At 43.0% G+C, this 20,314-nt stretch overlaps 1 protein-coding gene and 1 pseudogene across 1 annotated transcript in view; one reads left to right on the top strand and one right to left on the bottom strand.

The window, feature by feature from the left end:
* Positions 1–20,314, top strand: part of NUDT3 (nudix hydrolase 3) — a 124,047-nt gene that overhangs the window by 20,468 nt on the left and 83,265 nt on the right. The gene's annotated exons all lie outside the window — the stretch shown is intronic.
* LOC116533750 lies at positions 11,758–11,858 on the bottom strand (annotated as a pseudogene).

Genomic DNA, 20,314 nt, shown 5'->3' with positions numbered 1-20,314 from the left:
GCCTCCCGAGTAGCTGGGATTACAGGTGCGCACCACCATGCCTGGCTAAGTTTTTTATTTTTTGGTAGAGACAGGGTGTCACCATGTTGGTCCAGCTGATCTCAGACACCTGACCTCAGGTGATCCGCCTGCCTCAGCCTTCCAGAGTGCTGGGATTACAGGCGTGAGCCACCGTGCCTGGCTGAACTCTGGTAACTTACAACTTAGTGGGCTCAAAAGGAGATGGAATTTATATTGTTTAAATTTTATATATTTCCTTATCCTTTGCATGTAGATGCTGTAGAGGGGAAAGAGAATAGTAGAGATATTCCAAGATTGAGGACTGATTCAGGAGCATGTTATAAGGTCAGAGGAAGTAGAAAGTTGACTGAGAGTTAGTTTTTTTTATTTATAAAATAAATAATACCTAATTCATGAAGTTGTTAAGAGACTTGAATGAGGAAAGTAAAGTGCCTCTGAGATAACGTAGTTGGTGCTGTAACGAAGGCAGGAACCACAGAAGGAATCACACTGGCCAACAGATGATGATGATACAGCGAAATGAGTGCCGTAAAAGAACCCGCTCCAAATGCTTTAGGAATAAAGGAGTAGACGAATCCTGGACTGAGAAGTTAGACACAGTGGGAAAAGACTAGATCTGAGTGTTAAAGGATGAGTATAAGTTTGCTGCTACTTCAATACAGATTATGCAGACATTAAAAAATATCAGATGCTGATCATAACAGCGGCACAAAGATGGACTTCAATGTGGCATGTGATCTAAAAAATACAAGAACTGGGAAAGAGGTCAGGCATGGTAGCTCACACCTGTAATCCCAGCACTTTGGGAGGCCGAGGCAGGCAGGTCACCTGAGGGAAGGAGTTCAAGACCAGCCTTACCAACTTGGAGAAACCCCTTCTCTGCTAAAAATACCAAATTAACTGAGCATGGTGGTGCATGCCTATAATTCCAGCTACTTGGGAGGCTGAGGCAGGAGAATTGCTTGAACCCAGGAGGCGGAGGTTGCAGTGAGCCGAGATTGCACCATTACACTCCAGCCTGGGCAACAAGAGCAAAACTCTGTCTCAAAAACAAAAACAAAAAAACAACTGGGAAAGAAAGGAAAGATTCAGTGCAGTAAATGGTGCTCTGTGAGTTGACTGTGAAAGGCTTTTATGGAAAGAGAGGAAGACCTGAAGTTATAGAATCTTTTAAATTTGTAAACCTGGAAGTAAACATAGGCATGATCTATCCAGCCACCTCAGTGAGATAAGGGAAGTAAAACCAAAAGAGTGTTGAAATCTGTCTACTGTGATAATTCTGGTAAAATAATATATACAAAGATAACACAGTTTTTTTCTGACAGATCCACAAAAGGAGATAAACAAGTGGAATGCAAGAATTTTTTTTGTTTTTTGTTTTTGAGACAGAGCCTTGCTCTGTCACCCAGGCCAGAGTGCAGTGGTGCGATCCTGGCTCACTGCAACCTCTGCCTCCCAGGTTCAAGTGATTCTCCTGCCTCAGCCTCCCAAGTAGCTGGGACTACAGGTGCATACCACCACACCCAGCTAATTTTTTTTTTTTTTTTTGAGACGGAGTTTCGCTCTTGTTACCCAGGCTGGAGTGCAATGGCGCGATCTCGGCTCACCGCAACGTCCGCCTCCTGGGCTCAGGCAATTCTCCTGCCTCAGCCTCCTGAGTAGCTGGGATTACAGGCACGCGCCACTATGCTCAGCTGATTTTTTGTATTTTTAGTAGAGACGGGGTTTCACCATGTTGACCAGGATGGTCTCGATCTCTTGACCTCGTGATCCACCCTCCTCGGCCTCCCAAAGTGCTGGGATTACAGGCGTAAGCCACCGTGCCCGGCAATTTTTTGTATTTTTTTAAGTAGAGACAGGGTTTCACCATGTTGGCCAGGCTGGTCTTGAACTCCTGACCTCAGGTGATCCACCCGCTTTAGCCTCCCAAAGTGCTGGGATGACAGGCATGAGCCACTGCACCCAGCCGCATAAAAATATATTTCCTAAGCAGACTTCCACTACCAGCATTTAAAATAACAAAAACAGGTGGAATGAAAGGCTGTAACACAATTATAGAAAGGTAATCTATACCGACTTCAGCAGCATCTCTTGCTGTTGTCACCGTTAGCTGAAGCTGATCACGAATCCCAGCTCAGTGCATGTGTGTTGTGGGAAGAAGCTGAATTTGTCAGAAAGGTGGATATTTTTGGCAAATTTTGAATGCCAAAGAATACTTCTTGAGGCAGTTTTAGTAGTCTTACTTCCATTATAAAGATGTTTCACATTCACCATAGCAAATTTGGAAAATATCCTCTTTTGAGCCCACTAGGTATAAGTTACCAGAGTTCTAAAATAGTCTCTCCTGCTCATAGTTTATCCTCTGTAGTGCCTACATGGTGCTGCCTACACAGTAGGCTCACAGTTGTTTATGACGATAAATACCTTTCAGCCTCTAGTTTCCTCCAAAACGTATGAAGGTAATTATTCTCTTTAATCATTCTGGCTTTAAATTTTATAACATTGTGTTTAATTTATGTACTGTTTTTCCCCCCAGATGGGGCCTTGCTATGTTGTCCAGGTTTATCTCGAACTCCTGAGTTCAAATGATCCTTCCACCTCAGCCTCCTGAGTAGCTTGGGCTACAGGATTAGATTATACAATTTTATAACCTTGTTTTTTCACATATGATATGCAATTTCTCCTAATCTGAATTCTCTGTACACATTTTTAATGGTTATATACCCATGAAAAGGATGAGAGAAGATACTTAAGTGTTCTCTTGTTGTAGACGACAGTGTTTATATACGTATATATATAATGGGGGTTAGATGACAATGTTAAGCCACAAAAGAAGATAATATTGTTGACCAGCAATTTATAAATTATTGGTTTATTTTTCTCCAACCTCACAGAGTACACTTAAAGAAAAAAAAAAAGACACTTAGCCAAGCATCTTAAAAAATTACAGTTCTCCTCTTGGCCACTCTGTATCCCCAGTGCTCATTAATAAGAATTAGTGTGATTCTCTATTCTTCTTTGTTTTATTTTTTATTTTTTTAGAGATGGGGTTTCTCCATGTTGGGCAGGCTGATCTCAAATTCCTGACCTCAAGTGATCCGCCTGTCTTGGCCTCCCAAAGTACTGGGGTAACAGGCGTGAGCCACCTCGCCCAGCCGATTCTCTATTCTTATAATCAGTGAACCATGTAAACAGACATCTCTAATGGTTTCAGAAAGGATCTCATACAGATTTATTTGCAATAAGGAATGAATAACAATTCAGTAGTGATAGTACTGTCCTGTTTCCCATGTTGCATCTGCTGAGTATGAAACTTGGTATCTTCAAAGCATTTCTTTTTCTTTGAGAGGGAGCCTTGCTCTGTCGCCAGGCTGGAGTACAGTGGCCCGATCTCGGCCTCACTGCAACTTCCACGTCCTGGGTTCAAGCAGTTCTCCTGCCTCAGCCTCCTGAGTAGCTGGGACTACAGGTGTGTGCCACCACGTCCAGCTAATTTTTGTATTTTTAGTAGACCCGGGTTTCACCCTGTTGGTCTTGACCTCTTGACCTTGTGATCCACCTGCCTCCACCTCCCAAAGTGCTGGGATTACAAGCATGAGCCACCGCGCTCAGCCCAAAGCATTTTCAGTAGCCGTAAAGTTGCTCTTTAAAGACACAGCAAAGTGGTGTTAGACTTTGTTTTTTTTTTCTTTTTGTTTTTGAGACAGTCTTGCTCTGTTACCCAGGCTGGAGTGCAGTGGTGCGATCTTGGTTCACTGCAGCCTCTCCCTCCCAGGTTCAAGCGATTCTCCTCCTTCAGTCTCCTGAGTAGCTGGGATTACAGGAATGTGCCACCACACCTGGCTAATTTTTTATTTTTAGTAGAGACAGGGGTTTCACCATGTTGGCCAGGTTGGTCTCGAACTCCTGACCTAAGGTGATCTGCCAGCCTTGGCCTCCCAAAGTGCTGGGATTACAAGTGTAAGCCACCGTTCCCAGCCAGTATCAGACATTTTTAATGCATTTTTTTCTTTGTTGGTGATGGCCATCAACAGTACACCACTATAACAAAAATTGTGTTTATGTTTTGGCGAAAGAAAATGTGTGAGAATTCACCCAGAGGTGCTGGACTTCACTGGCTTGATGGTCAGTGTAGTCTAAAATTAACACCATTGTTCAGCTTGTCAAGTCCTGTCCAGGGAAGGAAGTTGGACATTGGTTTTCCATATTTGGCTCAGCCAGTGTGTGACAGACACTGTTGTTTGTCTGACCCCACATCCGGAACTCTCTTTTCGTTAAATACTTATTTCCTAGCTTTCTGTACAATTGGGAGTGCTGTCTGACCCCAAAGCAGAAGTTTGCTGCAGAACAGATGTGGCCGGCACTATTACTTGTATAATCTGCCTTGAATGCTAAAATGGTATCTGGAGTTGTAGCATCCACTTTGAGGCCATGAGGAGGAATGGAAGAGTGCAAAGATAGAGAGTCTGGGTCCTGATGGCTTCAAGTGGTCAAATCAGCTCCAGTAGCGCTCTTCCTCAGATTTCTGTTAGTGAGAAAAGTAAGTTCCTATTTATTTTAGCCAGCATTATTCAGGTTTAGATTTATATAACATAGTGGAGATGACTTGTAGAATGGTGCCAAGAAGGCTGCAGAACCTATCCATTAGGGCAGGTGCAAATAGTCATAAATGTTCTCTGGATAATTTGTTTGGATTTTGAGTGATAACTTGCAATATTCTTTGAGGAGTCACTAATTTTTAAAAATAAACCAAGAAAAATATAGCATTTTCTAAATAATATGTTTTAGAGCTTTATTCAAATGCAAATTCTTTAAAAAAATTTTGTTTTCAGGTAATAGACATAATAAACTGCCTCTAGGAGATCTCAGATTTGTCTCCAAGATTATGAATAGTATATACCTTTCACTGGTGGCATGTGTTAGTCATACTAGGAAGAGGTCAGGATTAGGGTCTCTGGGTCCTTGTGGTCTCTCCTAGCTAGCTGCCTGATACTGCCAAGTTTCCTGAGAAGACCCTCCAGGCACCTGCTTTGTTTGTGGCTTACTCAGTTATAGTAAGTTACAATACTCAGTAGAATTTTAAAAAATCTTTTTATTGTACTAGGGTGGCGTGGTAAATGACTTTTAGTAGAATATGAATTACTTTAGATCAAAATGTTGATTTTTCTTAGACAAAGCCTTCCCTGTCTTTGATGTTGCCCTCTAAGCCACACACTGTCACATCATGGTCTTTAATTTCCTTCCTAGCACCTGTCACTGACATGATCTTATTTACCGGTTTGCAAGACCTCTTCTTAACTGTGACTTCATCACAGCATCCATGTCCTCTGTCTTGCTTACCATTGTAGCCCCATCGCCTAGACAAAAGTCTGACACACATGTCTTAATGTTTGGAATTTTTGCCTTTGAACTTTAAGAAAACTATTGGTTTATTTCATGTTTTTAGATTAATTTTGTTTCTGAATGATGAAAGAAGAGAGATTCCAGGATGCTCTTTGCAAGTATCCTTTTGTAAATAATGTTGTAGCTGTGAGTAACTTAACACCCAGTAAATAAAAAGTCACGTTGGAGATAGTCTTTATTATATATTTTTTCTCATATGTAGTCATTTTGTTCAGTTGAATTTGATTTACAGATTGGGTAGAAATCATTTTGAAAGAAATTTGCATAATTGTATTTATGTTCCTTGTTAACATAAATTTCTATACAAGTTTTTCTTCTATATCTTGTGTTCAACCAATGGTCTATTATAGGTACAAAATAAACAGTATACAACTAAATCACAATTGGCTAGGCTGCTAAGGGAGTTGAAATGAGGAAGCTTTTCAAGCTCCACTCCAGAAAACAGACAATGAATTACTTGTAAAACAGAGCTACTGTTTCATACATTGATGCTTAAACCTGGAGTTTGTGAGCCACTGTCTGAGATTCATCCACACTGTGTTTTTGTTTTTCCCCTATACTGCGTTTTGATGATATGATTTAATGACAGCCAAATAAACAAGACTTTCTCTCCATGTCCTGGAGCCCAGGGTATTGTAAGCTGCTGTGCTGCTTTGCTTTATGAAGTCTCCTGGCCTGTGCCTTTCCAGATGAGTTATTCCTCCAAGATTTCAGGTCCCTTCTCAAGCTTGTAAGGAGGCTAGGCCTTTGCAGGCCCCAGCTGCTTGGTAGGGAAGAGGAAAGGGGAAAAAAGCAGCTTGAAGTAGTCCTAAAATGAAAACATCCCAAGAAAGAAACACCCAAAAACTATTCTCTATGGAAGATGCAGCTTTTAACCTCTCCATTCTTTTGGCAGTCCCCAGCTTTCCCCACTCCCCAAAATGGTAGTCAGTTTTGCCCATGGCACAGTGCTTCCTCCTCCATCTCTTCTTCCTCCTAGGGTATGAAGTAATGCTCTGAGCCTCCTTTAGAGCAGCAGTATCCAAATGCAAGGCTAGGAGCAAGTATTTATTGTATGGTAAAATGAGAAAAAGAAAGCCAAGGTATATATAAGTGCATTGGGGAAAGTTGCCACTTGTCTTCTGTTCTGAAATTAGGTTGGTACTGAAATGTTCCTTATTAACTGGTTGGTCATGCTGGTGGTACTTATGTTTAATCTTTCATTTACTTACTTGGCAAAATATGATAATGACAATTTATTTATTACAATTTTTTATTTATTACTTATTACAATTTTTTTTAGACCAGGCAAAGTGGCTCACACCTATTATCGCAGCCTTTTGGGGGGCTGAGGCAGGTGGATGGACTACTTGAGGTTGTTAGGAGACCAGCCTTGCCAACATAGCAAAACCCCGTCTCTACTAAAAATACAAAAATTAGCCAGGTGTGTTGGCACTCATCTGTTATCCCAGCTACTTGGGAGGCTGAGACATGAGAATTGCTTGAACTCAGAAAGCAGAGGTTGCAGTGAGCTGACATTGCACCACTGCACTCCAGCCTGGGCAACAGAGCAAGACTCTGTCTCAAAAAAAAAAAAAATTGTTTTTAATTTCGGTAAAATATATGTAACAAAATTTGCACAACTTTAGCCATTTATAAGTGCACAGTTCAGTTGCATTAAGTAAATTCACATTGTTGTGCAGCTATCACTTCCGTCCATCTCAAGAACTTTTTCGTCTTCACAAACTGATACTCTGTACCTGTTAAGCAATAAGTCCCAGCCAGATGTGGTGGCCCAGCTTGCACTCCTAGCTACTTGGGAGGGTGAAGTGCAAGGATTGCCTTAGCACAGCAGGTCGAAGCTGCAGTGAACAATGATCATGCCACTGTACTCCAGCCCAGGCAACAGAGTGAGACTGTCTAAAACACAAAACAGTAAGTTCCCGTTCCTGTGTCTTCTCAGCCCCTGGCAACTACCATTCTCCCCTCTCCCTTCCCCTCCCCCTCTTCCTCCTTCTCTCCCTCTCCCTTCCCCCTCCACCTCGGCCTCCTTTTCCTGCCTCCTCTCAGCCGCTGGCAACTACCATCCTCCCTCCCTCCTTCCCTCCTTCCCTGCTTCCCTCCCTCCTTCCCTCCCTCCTTTTCTGCCTCCCTCCCTCCCTCCCTCCCTGCCTCCCTGCCTCCCTGCCTCCCGTCTGTGTGGTGGCGCCGTCTCTTCTCACTGCAGACTCCACCTTCTAGGTTCAAGCGATTCTCTTGCCTCAGCCTCCCAAGTAGCTGGGATTACAGGCGCGCACCACCACACCCGGCTAATTTTTTGTATTTTTTTTTTTAAAGATGGGGTTTCACCATGATGGCCAGGCTGGTCTTGAACTCCTGACCTCAGGTGATCCACCCACTCCGGCCTCCCAAAGTGCTAGGATTACAGGCGTGAGCCACCACGCCCGGCAATTTTTTGTATTTTTAACAGAGATGAGGTTTCACCATTTTGCCCAGGCTGGTCTCTAACTCCTGACCTCGTGATCCAGAATGCTGGGATTATAGGCGTGAGCCACCACATCCAGCCCCCTGCCTTTTTGTTTTTGACAGGGTCTTGCCCTGTAACTCAGGCTAGAATTCAGTGGCAAAATAGTGACTTATTACAGTTTCAACCTCCTCAGCTCAAGTGATTCTCCCACCTCAGCCCTCCCTAGTAGCTGGGATTATAGGCATGAATCACTATGCCCAACTAATTTTTGTACATATTTTTTTTCACTAGAGATAGGGTCTTGTCATGTTGCCCAGGCTGGTTTTGAACTCCTGGGTTCAAGTGATCTGCTGGCCTTGGTCTTCCAAAGTGCTGGGATTACAGGTGTGAATCTGGCCCATTCTACTTACTTTTTATAAAATATTATGTATGTATTTATTCATATTTTTATTTTTGAGATGGAGTCTTGCTCTGGCTCCCAGGGTGTAGTGCAGTGGTGTGATCCCGGCTCATTGCAACCTCTGCCCCCTGGGCTCAAGCAATTCTTCCGCCTCAGCCTCCCAAGTAACTGGGATTACAGGTGCTTACCACCATGCCCAGCTAATTTTTGTATTTTAGTAGAGACAGGATTTCACCATGTTGGTCAGGCTGGTCTTGAACTCCTGACCTCAAGTGATCCACCCGCCTTAGCCTCCCAAAGTGCTGGGAATACAGGCATGAGCCACTGTGCCCAGCCTGTATTTATTTTTAGAGATGAGGTCTTGCTGTGTTGCCTAGGCAGGTCTCAAACTTCTGGCCTCAAGGGATCCTCCTGCCTCAGCCTTCTCGTATAGCTGGGAATACAGACATGAGCCACTGTGCCCCCATTCTACCTTCTATCTCAATGAATTTGACTACTCTATGTATCTTACGTAAGTGGAATCATATAATTTTTGTCTTTTTGTGACTGGCTTATTTCACTTAGCATGGTCTTCAAAGTTTATTCATGTTGCAAAGTGTCAGAATCTCATTCCTTTTTAAGGCGAAATAATATCCCAGAACCTTACTTGCTTACTTACTCATTTACTTATGAGATGGAGTCTCTGTTGCCAGGCTGTAGTACAGTGGCACGATCTTGGCTTACTGCAGCCCTGCCTCCCGGGTTCAAGCGATTCTCCTGCCTCAGCCTCCTGAGGAACTGGGACTACAGGTGCTTGCCACCACTCCTGGCTAATTTTTGTATTTTTAGTAGAGACAGAGTTTCACCATGTTGGCCAGGCTGGTCTGAAACTCCTGACTTAAGGTGATCCACCCACCTTGACCTCCCAAAGTGCTGGGATTATAGGTGTGAGCCACCTTGACTGGCCAATTTATTTTAAAAACTTGTCTGTGAAATTTTAAAAATCTGAAAATTACTTGTCAACACCATGCCCTGGATGCACTAATCTTTTACTGATTGATTCCTTTAGTAAGTATTGGTTGGCTGGGTGGGGTGGCTCACGCCTATAATTCCAACACTTTGGCAGGCCAAGGCAGGCAGATTGCCTGAGCTCAGGAGATCTGACCAGCTTGGGCAACACAGTGAAATCCTGTCTCTACTAAAACAAAAAAATTAGCCGAGCGTGGCGGCGTGCATCTGTAGTCCCAGCTACTTGGGAGGCCGAGGCAGGAGAACTGCTTGAACCTAGGAGGTGGAGATTGCAGTTAGCCAAGATTGTGTCACTGTGTCACTGCACTCTAGCCTGGGCGATAGAGTGAGACTCTGTTTCAAAAAGTATTTGTTGCACTTCATATACACTGATGCTGTGCTGGATGCTGTTGGTGATACATAAATGGCCAGTTCTTAGGCCCTGCCTGGGTTTGTGATTTATGATGGGAGGGAAAGCTTCACTTACCAAGGTAAAGGTTAGGCAAAAGATAGGGTATTCGTTGAGCCTTGAAGAATGGAGAAAGTTTATGTATGACTTCCCATTGTTTAGATTTGTTTTGTTTTATGTATTTATTTTTCATATCCTAGGCCATGGCGCAGACCATTGTTTAGATTTAGAAACTGTCAGTAGCACTTGTGTTTTTAAAATTAACTTATTAAAAAAATTCTGCAGAAGGCAAACAACAGCTGGAGCTGCTCTTGGATATATTGGAAATGATAAGTTTTTATACTAGATAACAAATGGGCTTGGCTTCTAGATGAGGATAAAACCTTAGTAAGTTTGTTTGTTTCTTCATTCTTTTTTTTTTGAGACAAGAGTCTCACTCTGTCACCCAGGCTGGAATGCAGTGGTGCAGCCTCAGCTCACTGCAGTCTCCACCTCTCAGGTTCAAGGGATTCTTCTGTCTCAGCCTCCTGAGTAGCTAGGACTACAGGTTTATGCCACTACACCCAGCTAATTTTTTTTTTTTTTTTTTTGAGACGGAGTTTCGCTCTTGTTACCCAAACTGGAGTGCAATGGCGCGATCTCGGCTCACCACAACCTCTGCCTCCTGGGTTCAGGCAATTCTCCTGCCTCAGCCTCCTGAGTAGCTAGGATTACAGGCACGTGCCACCATGCCCAGCTAATTTTTTTTGTATTTTTAGTAGAGACGGGGTTTCACCGTGTTGACCAGGATGGTCTCGATCTCTTGACCTCGTGATCCACCCGCCTCGGCCTCCCAAAGTGCTGGGATTACAGGCTTGAGCCACCGCGCCCGGCCCCTAATTTTTGTGTTTTTAGTAGAGATGGGGTTTCACCGTATTGGCCAGGCTGGTCTCGAACTCCTGACCTCGTGATCTGTCCTCCTCAGCCTCCCGAGTACTGGGATTACAGGTGTGAGCCACCGCGCCCGGCTGTTTCTTCATTCTTAATGCCCAACAGAGCTACATAAAAACAGCCCTTGTAATATAATAATTTGACAGCAATAGAAAATACCAGCAGAAAAATTCGTTACTTAAACTAAGGCATGGTCAGGTTTAGTCTTACTTGAGAGCTTGACACAGTCTAGTTAGTTAGCAACCAGCTTCTTTGTTTAGCTTCTCTGGAATAGAGGAGAAACAGACGTTGGGAGACAATCAGTAGGCTACCAGGTTTCTTTTTTTTTTTTTTATATATATATATTTTATTGCACTTTAGGTTCTGGGGTACATGTGAAGAACATGCAGGATTGTTGCCTCGGTACATGCATAGCAATGTGGTTTGCTACCTCCATCCCCGTCACCTATATCTGGCATTTCTCCCCATGTTATCTCTCCCCAACTCCCTACCTCCCACTGTCCCTCCCCGAGTCCCCCCACAGCAGACCTCAGTGTGTGATGCTCCCCTCTCTGTGTCCATGTGTTCTCATTGTTCAGCACCCGCCTATGAGTGAGAACATGCGGTGTTTGATTTTCTGTTCTTGTGTCAGTTTGCTGAGAATGATGGTTTCCAGGTTCATCCATGTCCTTACAAAGGACACGAGCTCATCGATTTTTATGGCTGTATAGTATTCCATGGTGTATATAAGCCACATTTTCCCTGTCCAGTCTATCATCGATGGGCATTTGGGTTGGTTCCAAGTCTTTGCTATTGTAAACAGTGCTGCAGTGAACATACGTGTGCATGTGTCTTTATAATAGAACGATTTATAATCCTTTGGATATATACCCAGTAATGGGATTGCTGGGTCAAATGGAATTTCTATTTCTAGGTCCTTGAGGAATCGCCACACTGTCTTCCACAATGGTTGAACTACTTTACACTACCAACAACAATGTAAAAGTGTTCCTATTTCTCCACATCCTCTCCAGCATCTGTTGTCTCCAGATTTTTTAATGATTGCCATTCCAACTGGCATGAGATGGTATTTCAATGTAATTTTGATTTGCATTTCTCTGATGACCCGTGGTGATGAGCATTTTTTCATATGCTTGTTGGCCTCATATATGTCTTCTTTTGAAAAGTGTCTGTTCATGAATTTGCATGTCATCCTTTTGCAGGGGCCATGCTAATTTCTCTGTATGGTTCCAATTTAGTATTCGTGCTGCCAAAGCAAGCACCAGGTTTCTTTATTTCCTGTCTGCTTTCCTGAGGCAGGCCCACTATCATACCCGCCCACAAATCAAATGTGGAGCATAGAGGAAATTCCTGTTGACTAGAGGCAGAGGTGTAGGCTGAATGAAAGTGAATGGTGGGAGTGAAAACTGTAACTGCCTGGTTACAGAGAAAGCAGCATCAAAATCAGTGCTGGGGCTGAGCGTGGTGGCTGATTCCTGTAATCCCAGCACTTTGGGAGGCTGAGGCAGTTGGATCACCTGATGTCAGTAGTTCGAGACCAGCCTGGCCAACAAGGCAAAACACTCCAGCCTGGGTGACAGAGCGAGATTCTATCTCAAAAAAAAAAAAAGAAAGAAAAAAAATTAGTGCTGGGCACTGATTATAATTATCTATTGTGAGGATGATTGTGAGGGTAGGCAGAACTTTTCTGACATTTCAGAAGACTGGCTAGCTTGTTGTTGTTGTTGTTGTTGTTGTTATTTTTTGAGATGGAGTCTTGCTCTGTCGCCCAGGCTGGAATGCAATGGCGTGATCTCAGCTCATTGCAATCTTTGCCGCCCAAGTTCAAGCCATTCTTCTGCCTCACAGCCTCCCAGGTAGCTGGGACTGCAGGCATGCACCACCACACTCATCTAATTTTTTTTTTTGTATTTTTAGTAGAGACGGGGTTTCATCATGCTGGCCAGGCTAGTCTCAAACTCCTGACCTCAAGTGATCCACCCACCTCGGCCTCCTAAAGTGCTGGATTTACAGGTGTGAGCCACCACGCCTGGTCAGAAGGCTGGCTAGCTTAATGATGAACTGGACATGGGAAAGTTACAAATGTGCAATTACTAAAAATACATGCTGATCAGAACTGTCACCTAGCCCATGCTTAATACATCTATTTTGGGCCCTCTTTGCCACTGCCAAGACTCTAATCTCTCACAACTGCTGAGTTTGCTTCTTAACCTTAACTGACAAGCCTGCTTTTCTTATTTCCCTTCATGAGTTAGGATAAAAATTCAGTTATTTTTCTGTGCTGAGGCGGATGAGCAGTTAAGCCCTTTATTTACCTTTGGTTATTTACCATTTCTGCCAATCTCTTTTGCATAGTTACTTGCCTCAAGTGGTAGTGACTAAATGTCAGTACTTGTTAACTTGTGAAGGAACCCAAGAAATCCTTTATTCTTCATGAGTTGAGATATGAATCTGGAGGAACTGCAAGCTCTGCGGGCCTAGAGCCCAATAAACGTTATTGGTGTGGCTGCTAGCATATTATGTAGCCTCTCAGTTCATAAACCAGCTGTGAATGTCTGTTAGCTTTTGGTTACCCAGCAAAGGAGACGGGAAAACCATGTTCTTGCTCGTTTGAGTATTGTGCCCAATCGTTAGCTGTATATTCTGAGCACATTTTACTAGTCTAAGTTGTTAGAATCCATGCGCCATATTAGAACTGAAGCTACCAAAAGTTATTTATTCGGATGCAAATTCTCAGGACTATCATGAGCATTAGTTCATGGTAGCTGGTGCTGCAGCAGTCAAATGGAGACAGGTGGTGTAGTGGAAATAATGGCTTTAGAGTCACATCTGGAGTTCAGGCTTGAATTATCCTCTTAACCAGTTTCCTCAAGTGTAAAATAGAAATACATCCACTAATACCATCTAATTTCTAGGGTTATTGTGAGAATTTTATTAGGTTATATTTACATGAATAGAACTTGGGGCTAGGCACAGAGACTCATGCCTGTAATCCCAGCACTTTGGGAGGCTGAGGTGGGGGGATCACTTGAGGTCAGGAGTTTGAGACCAGCCTGGCCAATATGGTGAAACCCTGTCTCTTACTAAAAATGCAAAAATTAGCTGGGCATAGTGGTAGGCGCCTGTAATCCCAGCTACTTGGGAGGCTGAGGCAGGAGCATCGCTTGTTACTAATAATTTTTTGAGTTTAGATTGAACCTTTAATGATCTGTTGAGGTAATCTAGCATATAATTTTAAAATCTATTTAATCCACTTAAAAATATTTTAGGGGTTTGCTCACTGGCTCACACCTGTAATCTCAGCGCTTTGGGAGGCTGAGGCAGGAGGACCTCTTAAGGCCAGAAGTTTGACACCAGCCTGGGCAATATATCAAGACTCCGTCTCTACAAAAAAAATAGAGAAAATTAGCCAGATGTGATGGCATGCTCCTGTAGTCCCAGCCACTCAGGAGGCTGAAGTGGCAGTGAGCTATAATCATGCCACTGCACTCTAGCCTGGGGTACAGAACAAGACCTTGTCTCTCCTTCTCCCTGTGTCTATATATATATATGTGTATATTTAGTACTTTTTTTTTTTTAGATGGAATCTTGCTTTGTCACCCAGGCTAGAGTACAGTGGCGTGATCTCAGCTCACTGCACCCTCTGCCTTCTGGGTTCAAGCGATTCTCTTGCCTTAGCTTCCCGAGTAGCTGGGATTACAGTAGCTGCCACCTCGCCCGGCTAATTTTTGTATTTTTGGTAGAGACGGGGTTTCACCATGTTGGCAAGGCTGTTCTCAAACTCCTGACCTCAGGTGATCTGCCTGCCTCAGCCTCCCAGAGTGCTGGGATTACAGGTGTGAGCCATAGTGCCCGGCCTATTTAGTACTTTTAAAAATAGACTTTACTTTTTAGAGGAGTTTTTGGTTCACAGCAAAATTGATTATAAAATACAGAGTTCCCAGCTGGGCACGGTGGCTCACACCTGTAATCCCAGCACTTTTGGGAGGCTGAGGTGGGCGGATTATGAGGTCAAGAGATCAAGACCATCTTGACTAACATGGTGAAACCCCATCTCTACTAAAAATAAAAAAATTAGCTGGGCGTGGTGGCATGCACCCGTAGTCCTAGCTACTCGGGAGGCTGAGGCAGGAGAATTGGTTGAACCTGGGAGGCGGAGGTCGCAGTGAGCTGTGAACATGCCATTGCACTCCAGCCTGGGTGAGAGCAAGACTTCACCTCAAAAAAACAAAACAAAACAAAATACAGAGTTCCCATTAGTCCCCTGCCTCCACAGGCAATCTCCCCCACTGTCAGCATCCTGAACACTGTGGTACATTTGTTTTAATCGGTGAGCCCACCATGGCACATGATTATCACCCAAAACTTGTACTTTACATCAGAGTTCTTTCTTGCTGATGTATTTTCTATGGATTGGAGAAATGTATCCACCATTATAGTATCAGACAGAGTAGTTCCACTGCCCTAAAAATCATGTACCTATTCATCGCTCCCTCTCCACTCACCCCTAACAACCACTGATCTACTCTCTCCCTAGTTTTGCCTTTTCCAGAATGTTATCTAGTTGGAATCATACAGTATGTGGCCTTTTCAGGTTGGCTTCTTTCAGTTAGTAATATGCCTTAAAGTTCCTTCCATGGCTTGATTGAGTACTGAGTAATACTGCTTTGTGTGGTGTACCACACCTTATTTATCCATTCACCTACTGAAGGACGTCATGGTTGCTTCCAAGATTTTGGCAATTATGAATAAAGCTGCTATAAACATTCCTGTGCAGGTTTTTGTATGACTTAAGTTTCTAACTTTTTAGGGTAAATACCAAGAAGTATGATTGCGTTATCATAGGGTAAGAGTACATGTAGTTTTGTAAGAAAATGCCAAACTGTCTTCCAAAGTGGCTGTGTAGCATTTTGCATTCTCCCCTGTGAGTGAATGAATTTCTGTTGCCCCACATCCTCACCAGCATTTGGTGGTGATCTCTGTTCTGGATTTTGTCTGTTCTAATAGGTGTTAAGTAGTGTTGTCTTGTTGTTTCATTTGCATTTCCCTGGTGACATATGATGTGGAACCTCTTTTTATATTTATTTACCATCTGCATATGCTCTTATTTTTTGTTTTTTGTTTTTTTGAGACGGAGTCTTGCTCTGTTGCCCAGGCTGGAGTGCAATGGCGCACTCTCGGCTCACTGCAACCTCTGCTTCCTGGGTTCAAGCAGTTCTCCTGCCTCAGCCTCCCAAGTAGCTGGGATTACAGGCATGCACCACCATGCCTGGCTAATTTTTGTGTTTTTAAGTAGAGACGGGGTTTCACCATGTTGGTCAGGCTGGTCTTGAACCCCTGACCTTTGCCCGCCTTAGCCTCCCAGAGTGCTGGGATTACAGTCATGAACCACCATGCCTGGCTTGCATATGTTCTTTTGAAAGTTATTTTTTAGAGACAGGGTCTTACTCTGTCACCCAGACTAGAGTGCTGTGGTGTGATCATACCTCACTGTAACTGAACTCCTGGGCTCAAGTGATCCTCCCACCCCAGCCTCCTGAGTAGCTGGTACTACAGGTACACACCACCACACTGGCTAATTTTTAAAAATTTTTTATAGATATGAGGTCTTGCTGTGTTGCCCAGACTGATGTCAGACCCCTGACCTCATGCAGTCCTCCTGCCTCAGCCTTTCAAAGTGCTGGGATTACAAGTGTGAGCCACTGCTCCTGGCCCCATTTGTATATATTTCTTTGTGAAGTGTCTGTTCACATCTTACGCTCATTTTTTAATTGGGTTTTTTATTGTTGAATTTGAAATGTCCTTTGTGTATTTTGGTTAAATCCTTTATCAGATAAGTCTTTTGCAAATACTTTTTTCCATCCTATGGCTTGCACTTCTCATTCTCTTGGTATTTAGCACATTTTAACTTACTTTCCATGGGAAAAAAGAAATCTAGTTATTGGAACTTTTTCTGCATATGTGTGTATCAGGGAGGGACAGAGAATAGGAGTAACATTTTCCAGTCTTACTAAATGGGCATTCTGCTTTCCTTCAAAAGTTAAGTAATTGTTATAGACAATCTTTTTTTTTGAGTTGGAGCTTCACTCTTGTCACCCAGTGGCACGATCTTGGTGATCTTGGCTCACTGCAACCTCTGCTTCCTGGGTTCGGGTGATTCTCCTGCCTCAGCCTCCCGAGTACCTGGGATTACAAGCGCCCACCACCACACCCGGCTACTTTTTGTATTTTTAATGGAGATAGGGTTTCACCATGTTGGCCAGGCTGGTCTCGAACTCCTGACCTGAGGTGAGCCACCTGCCTTAACCTCCCAAAGTGCTGAGATTGCAGGCGTGAGCCACTGCACCTGGCCTTTTTTAAAGACAGGGTCTCACTCTGTTTCCCAGGTTGGCCTGCAGTGACACAGTTACCACTGACTACAGCCTTGCAGCCTCGACCTCCCCCAGGCTCAGGTGATTCTCCTTCCTCAGCCTCCTGAGTGGGTGGGACTACAGGCATGTGCCACTATGCCTGGCTAAAGTTTTGTAGTTTTTGTAGAGATGGGGTTTTTCCATGTTGTCAGGCTGGTCTCAAACTCCGAGACTCAAGCAATCTGCTCACGTCAGCCTTCCAAAGTATAAATATTCTTTTTTTTTTTAAAAGATGAAGTCTTGCTCTGTTGCCCAGGCTGGAGTGCAGTGATGCAGTCTTGGCTGACTGCAACTTCCTCCTCCCAGGTTCAAGCGATTCTCCTGCCTCAGCCTTCCAAGTAGCTGGGTCTACCGGTGCCTGCCACCACGCCCGGCTGATTTTTGTACTTTTTTAGCAGAGACAGGGTTTCACCATTTTGGCCAGGCTGGTCTCGAACTCCTGACTTTGTGATCTGCCACCTTGACCTCAAAGTTCTGGGATTGCAGTCATGAGCCACCACACCCGGCCTTAGTTTTAACATGTCACAACCACTAGGATGGAAAAATCACAAGTGTTATTGAGGATGTAGAAAAATTGGCTACTTCATACATTACTGGTGGGAATGCATAATGGTTCAGCTGCTGTGGAAGTTTGGTGGGTCCTCAGAAACTTAAACATAGAATTATGTTTGACCCAGCAGTTTCCCAGCACTTTTAGGTATGTACTTAAAGGGATTGAAAAGCTCGTACTCAGACATTTGTAGAGGAATGTTCAGCACTATTTACAATAACTAAAAGATAGAAACAACCAAATGTTGATCAGTAGAGAGTGGATAAACACATTGTGGTATATGGTGTATACATAAATTGGAATGTTATTCAGCTATAAGGAATGAGGTACTGATACATGCAACAATATGGATGAACCTTTCAAATGTGCTAAGTGAAAGACAGATACAAAAGGTCACATATTTAGTGTACGATTCCATTTATATGACGTATGTAGAATAAGCAAATCCATAGATAGAAAGAACAAATTGATGGTTGCCAGAAAGTGGGAGGGTGGAGACAGGGAATAACTGCTAAATGGGTATAAGGTTTTATTTTGGGGATATTAAAGTATTTTGGCAGTAGATACAGGTGGTGATTTTACAACATTGTGAATACTAAATGCCACCGAATTGTTCACTTTAAAATGGTTAATTTTATGTTGTGAGTATTTCACTTCAAGTTTTAAAAGCTAGTTTTGTTGTTGTTTTGAGTCTCACTCTGTCGCGCAGACTGGAGTGCAGTGGTGTGATCTTGGCCCACTGCATCCTCTGCCTCTTGGGTTCAGGTGATTCTTTTACCTCAGCCTCCCGAGTAGCTGTTATTACAGGCACGCACCACCATGCCCGGCTAATTTTTGTATTTCTAGTAGAAACTGGGTTTCACCTTGTTGGCCAGGCTGGTCTTGAACTCCTGACCTCAAGTGATCCACCCGCCCTAGCCTCCCAAAGTGCTGAGATTACAGGTGTGAGCCACTGCGTCCAGCAAGATCACAGTAATTTTTAGGAGTATTCACTTTAACATTTTCCCATTAGGGTAGTCTGTTACTAAATGACAACTTACAGCATTATAATTGCATGGATGAAAAGGCTTTGTTTTCTACATACTTCACTGGGCATTTGTTGTCAGCCTATTTCATTTTCCAAATGCTTTGAAGTACAGTTGAAAGATAAATGTATGCTTTCAAAACTTTCACTAGAAAAAAAAAATTAAAAAAAAAAAAGAAAAAGATAAATGTAGAGTCAGGTTTTATTTTTTAATTTAATTTTTTTTACTGCATTTTAGGTTTTGGGGTACATGTGAAGAACATGGAAGATTGTTGCATAGGTACACACATAGAGTCAAGTTTTAAAAGTTTTAGAGTCACTATAAAAATGTGGTCACATTGGCTGGACGTGGTGGTTCATGCCTGTAATCCCAGCCCTTTGGGAGGCTTAGGTGGGCAGATCACCTGAGGTCAGGAGTTCGAAACCAGCCTGGCCAACATGGCAAAACCCTATCTCTACTAAAAATCTGTAAAAATTAACCGGGCATGGTCGTGGGTGCTGGTAATCCCAGCTACTTGGGAAGCTGAGGCAGGAGAATCTCGTGAACCTGGGAGGCTGAGGTCGCAGTTAGCTGAGATCACACAAGTGCACTCCTGCCTGGGCAACTTAGTGAGACTCCATCTCAAAAAAAAGTGACCTCATTAATTGCTCATCAGTGATGCTTTTTCCAGAGTAGGGCAGTCATTTTTTGTTTTGGTCTCTCAATGGTTGACAAAGGATTGTTTTTCTTTCAAACCACAGCTAACATCATAGAGAAAAGGGAATAAGAATAGTTGGTGGCTCAACACCTGTAATCCCAGAATTTTGGGAGGCCGAGGCACGTGGATCATTTGAAGTCAGGAGTTCGAGACCAGCTGGGCCAACATGGTGAAATACAGTCTCTACTAAAAATACAAAAAAATGAACCGGCGTAGTGGTTCATGCCTGTAGTCCTAGCTACTCAGGAGGCTGAGGCAGGAGAATAGCTGTATGAACCCAGAAGGTGGAGGTTGCAGTAAGCCTAGATCACGCCACTGCACTCCAGCCTGGGTAACAGAGTGAAACTCCGTCATACAGAAAGAAAGAAAGAAAGAAAGAAAGAAAGAGAGAGAGAGAGAGAGAGAGAGAGAAGAAAAAGAAAGAAAGAAGAGAGAAAGAAAGAATAGCTTATAATTTTTAATTTTGATTTCCTTTAGACAGGGATTTTCGAGAGCTTACGTTAAATGTATATGAAACAGGTCAGTTAAAGATTTTAAAACATCGATGGAGATTTTCCAAGAATGGGCAGTTGTTCACTAAATTTAGCTCTTTTAAAAGTTACCTATTTAAAAGAAAGAGGAAAATATGATAGGATAATGACTTTTTAGTGACTGGTGAAAGAACACGTATTCATTAGTCTAGAAATAGCTTTTTCCTGACATTGCATTGTAGGAGGCATTTATAGAAAAAATTTTTAGATGTAAGGAATTTGAGTGGTATAATATTTTTAAATGTGGTTTGTAGAAGACTCAAAATTCTTCATTTGGTCATTTATAATGTTTAATGGAGGTTTTAAAATTAAGTTTATTTTATTTTATTTTATTTTCAGACAGTGTCATTCTGATGCCCAGGCTGGAGTGCATTGGCACAGTCTTTACTCACTGCAACCTCCACCTCCCAGGCTCAAGTGATTCTCCTGCCTCAGCCTCCCAAGTAGTTGGGATTACAGGCATGCACCACCACACCTGGTTAATTTTTTTTTTTTTTTTTTTTTGG

Source organism: Sapajus apella, unplaced genomic scaffold, assembly GCF_009761245.1.
Source record: "Sapajus apella isolate SASKATOON/1434 unplaced genomic scaffold, GSC_monkey_1.0 scaffold83, whole genome shotgun sequence".
In the NCBI taxonomy this organism is placed as follows: Eukaryota; Metazoa; Chordata; class Mammalia; order Primates; family Cebidae; genus Sapajus; species Sapajus apella.
This window is presented reverse-complemented; position numbering and strand designations above follow the sequence as displayed.